Source organism: Pagrus major, chromosome 13 (genome assembly GCF_040436345.1).
Source record: "Pagrus major chromosome 13, Pma_NU_1.0".
NCBI classification, from domain to species: Eukaryota; Metazoa; Chordata; class Actinopteri; order Spariformes; family Sparidae; genus Pagrus; species Pagrus major.
This window is the reverse complement of record NC_133227.1, coordinates 11,958,402-11,966,412: the sequence shown is the minus strand read 5'-3', so window position 1 is coordinate 11,966,412 and position 8,011 is coordinate 11,958,402.

The following is an 8,011-nucleotide window of genomic DNA, read 5'->3' as shown; positions in this document are numbered from 1 at the left end:
TTACAAAACAAACAAAAAGAAAAAGAAACACACATAAAACGTATATTTACCATTGTCACAAAGGCTGTGGTTTGTGACTCTGCATTACTTTATTTATTACACTCGGTAACAGCTAGAACTGGAACAGCAATATAACCACTTGTGGTGTCTGATTATAATCTTGAGGTCGCTGATAAGGTTAAATTCTGGACATGACAGATGATGCAATACCGCAAGATATATGCACAAGCAAAGCTTTCATGCAAGTTTAGTACGTGTACAGATGAAGTGAAGATGTCTCTGTTCAGAGCACACTGCACACTTGTGGTCAAACTACAGAAAAGAATATAGAGAATATATGATGTCTTGAGAATATGACCTAAGAGACCTAAATAGAATAGTACAAGTTAAATGTTCCTTGCTGCAGGAGTCAGTACTTTCCAAGCTGTTTTATCAAACATGAGGTTAAGCACTACACGCTATCCGTCTCAGTTGTGGAGACAATGGAACAGCTGTCTCTTTGTAAGACACTAATGTATACCATTTTTAAACTATGATCTTTGATTGTGATTTTGTACGTAATTTATTTTATGGAATGTCTTGTCTTTTATCTGGACCGTGAGTCTGCAATAATGTTTTGAATTGAATTGAATATATGTCCGGCTGTATAATAGCCCAGTGCATTTCATGGAAATTAGTGATGGTGCTTGGTCTACTACTGCCATATAAATTCTGATATTATGCTAAAAGGACCAACAGACTGTCAGTAAGATTTAGATTCATAGCCACATGAGTGCAGCATATGTGACCTTGTCAGAGGCCCACATGGCACCACATTCAAAACAAGACTCTGATTCTTTATTTTTCCGATGTCATTTTCAGCTTTTTGCATCAACAGCAAAAGTACCTCTTTCCAAGAAGTCAAATAATGCCATAAAATATCATTTGAAAGGAAAGAATTCTACTGAAAGGACATGAATGTGTTTCAGCCTCTGTGCCAGTTCTGCACGGCCTTGGGGAAATGTCATTGAAACTGTAAAGCCATCGCCTCTGTAATGTCAGTCTACTGTAGTCTTCAGCATTATGCATGTGTCACGTCAGTGTGCAGTCTGTTTATTCAGTTTATCCTGTGTGTGTCTCATGCTGTTGTATTTCAGGACTATCTAGCAGATGGTAAAGTCAAATAAGGCCACTGTGCATCTTAATGTTTGCTAAACTGCCAGCATTATTTCCAACAACACACTACACTTTTCCCCTGGTACAAGAGCAGTGACTTGTCTTAATAATTTGAAGTCATTAAATAATCATTTAATTAGTTTTTGTGAATTAACAACAAAAGTCTCATGGGGGGTTATCATAGTGTACTATGTACTTATCATAGTGTACTATGATAACCCCCCATGAGACTTTTGTTGTTAATTCACAAAAATTAAAAGATTGCACATTATCATTTGAAATAGGAAAATTGCTTATTTTAGTAAAAGTACACGGAAGAAAGTCATCATAATGCTCTATGCTGCAGTGTGACTCAGTAGGGATCTTCTATGCAAGCTTTTAGTCAGCTCTTGCAAAGAGTTTGCACCATCTCCTGGCCAAAGAGCAGTAATGCAACTGCCACCAAAACCTTACCTCTACCTTGTGTTTAAGATGCATGACAATAAAGACCCATTACAATGAAGCTGAAGCTGGTTATTTAAAGAAAAAAAGAAAAGAAAAACGCCTCCCCAAAAAGTAATGAAACAGCTCTATCTCAGTATCTGCACTGCCTCCACTTTGTCATTTTACCAATAATACAGTACAACGTTTTATGAAGATAAATAGTGGCACAGCTGTCTCCCACAGGTTAACACCATCACACCATAAATGTTGCACATGCACACCATATCTACAGCTATACACCTACTGCATGTAGTAATATTGAAGCTATATTTTCACATTGTACTGTATCTGTTTAGGCCAAAAGTTTGTGTGACCCTCTGGCCCATCTGGTAACTTTGTCATCTGTGCAGCCAAGTGTATCCAAATCAGGGGCTGCCCAAAGTGGTGCCCGAGAGCGAAAGTTGGGCTGTCAAAAGGTTTAATTTGGCCCGCCGGTTGTCTCGAGCAAAAAAAATCATAATATTCCAAAAATATTATCCTATGAATCGCTGTTTGTCCTGTTTAATTTTTTGTGAGGGAAAATGCTCTTTAAATATGTACAATCCCTTACTATAATGAGTCGGAGCTTGGCTGGCAGAGTGACACTTTGTCCATGAAGTTAGTCAGCTAAGGGAACTTGAGATAAGGAAGTCCTGAGAGGGAAATTAAATAAAAATGAAAGCACTTAAGTAAGAATTTACTGGCAATTCTTCACCTGTTCTGAAGTCATAAACACAGGAGAGAAAACAATTCAGATCAGACTCGCCAGAATGTTTTTTCCACTTGCCTCAGTGTTCCTGTCTAGCACAATCTTGCATATCAACAATACAATACAATAGGTGATCGCTTTCAGCCCGTGCTCCACTATTACATTTTATCTTTGGCCCTCCAAGGGTAAAAAAGTTTGGCCATCCCTGCTCTAAATCATACAATTTCACAAAGGTCTTGTGTGTGCAGTCTGCCAGAATTGAACTGTTCTTAACCAAATAAATACACTAAGGATATCCTAACTGAACATCTGAGCACTTAAACTGTGTTCAGAAGTCCTACTACCAAAAACACAAACAAATCCAAGAAGCTACAGCTAATACAATAGGCCAACTGCCATCCAAATAGGCAGACAAAATCATATAACATACTAGTGCTGTTACATATCAGGCTTCATTTGAAATGATGAACACACCAATTTATTGCAAATCTGCAATCAAGGTTGCCAAGACTGATGTCACCGGGACAGATCCTGACACGTCCCCCAGCTGCTGATTAACACACAGGGAGCACACATGTTGACACAGTGGCAGCACACTGCTTACTGTGCAGTGATATGGGCACGTTTTCTGCTTCACAGATGCTCCCCCTCCTCTCAGTGTGGACTTTAACCATACCACATTCAGTGTTTATGTATCAGACTCAACCTTTCCTGGGAACCACCTTTCAAAAATAATGTACTTTGAGTAGACAAACATGTAAGTAAAAGGGAAAAGTTGACAACTGAGTGGTTGTTAGAATGAATACAAGTAAAAGGTCGTGGGAAAAGTAAACTCAGCTGGTGAGATTTCTGTCATGTCTACACAACATTAATAATATTTAAAATGCTTTCCCCTACTTGACGACCTTGATGAACTTTTGCCCCTCGTCTATCATTGAATTATGTGACATTTCAAGGGTGTATTCACCCTTTGCTCAGTTAGCCATGAATCGTATAATTCATCATGCTGAGTGCACCCACATCCATGTTTTCCTCCTGACTCTACGTTCACATGTTGCAGCTTGCCGCTCGTCTTAAGACGCACACTCTCAGATCTTGTCCAACGAGTTCTGTGAGGTTAAAATAAGGGGAGAGGAAAAAAAAAAAAGAGTGCGGAGAAAAACAGCCCACAGCGCTCTACATGAGCTCTGTTCTCCCAGCAACCAGTCAGAGTGCAGAACAGGTGTTGTTACCTTGGGCTGCTGCTTTTGTTTTCAGATAATCTGCAACTGAAATTGATATGATGAAAAAGGATAAATCAAACTTTTCGGAAAGATATTCTTTGCTTTTTCTTCCCTTTGTAGAGATTACAGCCATCAACCCAGTTTTTATTCACCACTATATCTTGATAAGGGCCTTGCCTCACTGCTGTGGTTCATGAACGCTGTGTTCTTGGTCCGTCAGAGCAGTGCAGTGTGACTCAGCCAAACTGAAAAGTCCCTATCATAGTCAAACAAAGGAGCAACCAGACACCTTCTCTGACAAGAGGGGAGTCTTGCAATCCTCTGGACACTTTAAACGAAGCTTTGAGAGACTGTGAAAGAAAGCATTACCTTTAGCTGAGAACAGAATTCTGCTGTATTGTGCTGTAACCTGAAAAAAATATGATTTCTTTTCATGATGCATTTACTGTGTGTGTTAAATGTAGATGCATCATACTGAATACTACCTCAGATCAGTAAGTAGCAACTACAGCCAATGATGGAATGTAACTAAGTACATTTACTTAAGTAATGTACATAAGTACAATTTTGAGGTACTTGTACTTTTCTTGAGTATTTCTCTTTTCTGCTGCCTTATTTTTCCAATTCCACAACACTGTGGAGGCAAACATTGTTTTCTCAACGTTGAATATCGAATCAGATAATCGGCCAGGCCAATAATGGGTCGACCCATAGCTAACAGCATAACTTACTTTAACTTGTACTTTCCATGCTTAAGTACATTTGTTGCCAGAAAATTACTTTAGATACTTAAGTTCATACAATTTAAGATACTTTAAGACTTTTACTCAAGTACTATTCATTTGACTCACTTCACTTCTATCAAAGTAATATTTTAACACGATATCTTTACTTTTATTCAAGTATGATGTTTGGGGAGAACTCTGACTATAGCTGTTAAATGCGGTAGAGTTAAAACTACAATAATCCTGAAATGTATGGAGTTGAAGGATTAAGTTGCATGGTAATGAAAATACACAAGTATAGTACAATTACCCTCAGAATTGTACTTAAGTACAGTGCTTGAATGTACTGAGTTACCTTCTAACATTTTATTTAGACAACCTCGTGGCCACTTAACTGTTGGCAGCAGACTGTTCATGTCCCTGTGCGGTACAACTTCACCTACCTGGCAGCCATTCTGGACAGCAGATTACGCCACATCCTGTCTGTGAACAATCAGACAATCCAGAGCTTCATCTGTGCGGCTGGAGACAGCACCCGCTGGGCTGCTTCGCAACATAATGGAGTCTGGGCCCCAGGCAGGTTTTCTTCACCCGAGGCTTTGTGACTAATGTGAATGTAGGGACTGACTTCATCCATCATTCATCAAGGTGCAATGAATAAGTTGAACTTTGAACTGAAGAGAACTGAACGAGGGGAATAGGAAATGAGTCATGTATGGTTAAACTGGAAAGATGCATTTCCCCCCATAATTTATATCATGCATATGTCTAGATAACAACCACCAGTCCAACAGTGGAGACTTGTTCCCATGATTGAATGATTTTGCTGAATTTCAACAGCATTACTACAACTGCAACTCCAGAAATTTTGGGATGCTGTGTTAAACTTAAATAAAAAAGAAACAATGATTTGCTATTTTCAAATGAAAACAGTACCAAGACATCTTACCCCATCAACTTCATCATTATTCTGAATTTGATGCCAGCAACATATTTCAAACCAATTGGAACAGGGGGCAACAAAAGATTTGTGAAATGATCCAAAAACTCCTGTTTGGGGCATTCCACAAGTAAATGCTGTCCAGGTTATGTGTCATCACAGACATCGTCTCCCACCCACTCCATGATGCACTGGTCAAACACAGGAGCACATTCAATGCAAGACTTAATCCACCAAAATGCATAGCAGAGCACCACAGGAGTCATTCCTGCCTGTGGCCATCAGACTTTTCAGATCAGGAGTGTCAGACGCTCTGAGTCAACAGACTGGCCCCTGAACTTATTAAACCCTGTTAACAGCCAGCATTCCATAATTCATTGATATTTCTAATTATTCAACTATTCAGCTGTGTATTATTGATGAGACTCTGTCTGTGCAATACCTCATAACCACTTTAGTGCAATATTTCTGCTCACCTATTGACTGCCCAATGCTTCAGTTCACTGGTTCAATTTTGTCTGCGCAATATCATGATCAATATTTAACTTTTGTTTGTAGCATTTAGTTATACTGTTTACTGCTGTCAACTACTACATACTGCAGCATTAGTCAATATCATCTACACTGTAGTTATAGTGTAGTACAAGGCACATATCTTACATCTCTATTTCTAGTAGCAATTCTATTTCTAATTGTAAATGCATGTATATAGTTGTCACATATTATGGTTTATTTTTTTCTTACAATTGTTTTATATTTTCTTACTTTTATATTTTATTATTATTTATTCTTGCTTATTGTCTTCTCTACTTATATCTTCTATATCTATATCTAAATCTCTCTACAGTGTGATATTTCTATTCTGTTTTTATTGATGTTTTACCAGAATTTTACCAACGTTTTTGGAGTTGCATCTGAGGAACAGATGAAAATGAAATAATTGATGTTGTTTAAAAACAAACAAACTGTAATATCAAAATAAACCACTACCTGAAAGTATCCAGAAGTTGTCTGAATTAAGAGAGACTCAATATGATTTGAGAGGAAGATCAGAAAAATCTTTGTATTTAAACTTTTTTTGGTTTAAAAATGTTTAAAAAATAATATCATATATATTCAGATAATGATAAATAATTGCTAATAGTATAGTAGGGACATTTTTTGTGATGTTACTTTTGATGTCAAATAAGTTGTGTTTTGTAAAAAGGGTAGGCGCGATTCAGCCTACACCTTTCGGTCTATAGAAATAATCTTGGTGTTAAATTGTATTGTTCACCACAGTACTGTAGTGTTTAGTTTCGATTAACTGTTATTTTTCTATTGTTCTGTCCCAAATTGTTTGTGTCCTTGTTCAAATGCCATAAAAGATTGTAGGAGTAGGAATGTGTTGAAATTGATTTCAACACATTTTGAAACTAAAATGGTACTCAGTAGAGTGCATACCTCCTCCAAGGCCCAACAGTGGCCTTTAATTCAATCAAGCCTAATCCAATAACAAACTTGACAGCCCTGTATCACTCTGAATTTTAAACCACCCATAACTCCTTAATAATAATTCAAGATCACCAGATCTTTATCAGCCAACCAACAGGAAAACAAAACAATGAAGATGGAATCATGATCTCTGTGTTGTAGAACATCAATTTTTATTAGGATCCGCATCACGTTGCACTCACTCATAGATACCAGCCACCTAAATAAAGCAGATTTTTTTCCATCAAGATCCATTCATTATTCACTGAGAAATTAACAAATCAAAAATGGGTCCTATCTTGCAATATTCAATAACGTGAAAAATAATTCCTGGATCCACACCAAAAGTTAATGGGGTCTATTCTGGGCAGAGACCCATCCTCCATCCAAGGTTCTTGGAATTCTGTTCTGTAGATTTTGTGTAATCCTGGTGACAAACCAACCAATAAACAGACGCGGGTGTAAACATAACCTCCTTGGTGGAGGTAATTACATTAAATTACAAAGAATGAGGTACCTGGCGTGTTGCAGTCAATAGAAAAGACAACTGTAGGCGAGAATGAAAACCACAAAAAACTGTCAGTAACTGTGTAACACAAACCCAACCAGTCTGTCAAACATAACAGCAGTCTCTACAGGAGATAGAGATTAGGCTACAATACAACCATTATCTTCCTCATAGCTTGAGCTGAGACACATCACCAGGCAACAGGCAGGTAAGAGTGTACATAAAGCACATTATACTCATTTCACCAGTCACCTTCTGCTCTCTGCAAACACGAGCTATAAAAACAGTACAAGCACCAGCCAACCGCACTCAGCTTCTCCGGTTACAAAAAGCCGAGGCCTTGAGGCGTCGGGGATGGCATGTTGGTTTGAGTGAGTGATGAAAACTTCAAGTGGTCTAAGGAATTAGCCAACAGGCTGAGATTGCAGGTAGGAGAAAACCATCGCCCCTTCTCACTCATCTATCATTCTACAGCATGTGATCCCCCTCAGGGGCAGTTCCCATGGTCTGTGCCAACCTGAGCATGCTCTGTGGGGTCTGGAGCCGAGACATCATAATAATAACACCACAGTTGAGGCTGCAGATGCAGACATGCCAACTCTGCCCGACACTGAGGCTGGTAATTCCTGCGCACATGCAGGTGGAGCACACACAAGACGCAAGCTGACAGACTTTGAAAGAAGATGCTTTCTCCAGAAAGCATGCGGTAACATGACGTGTTGTATGAAAGCGTTGTTGGCTTTAAAATCATAAGAATCTCAGTTCAGCTATCGCTTTCACTGTCAGTGTTAGATTTAAATTTTTGAAGATGTAACT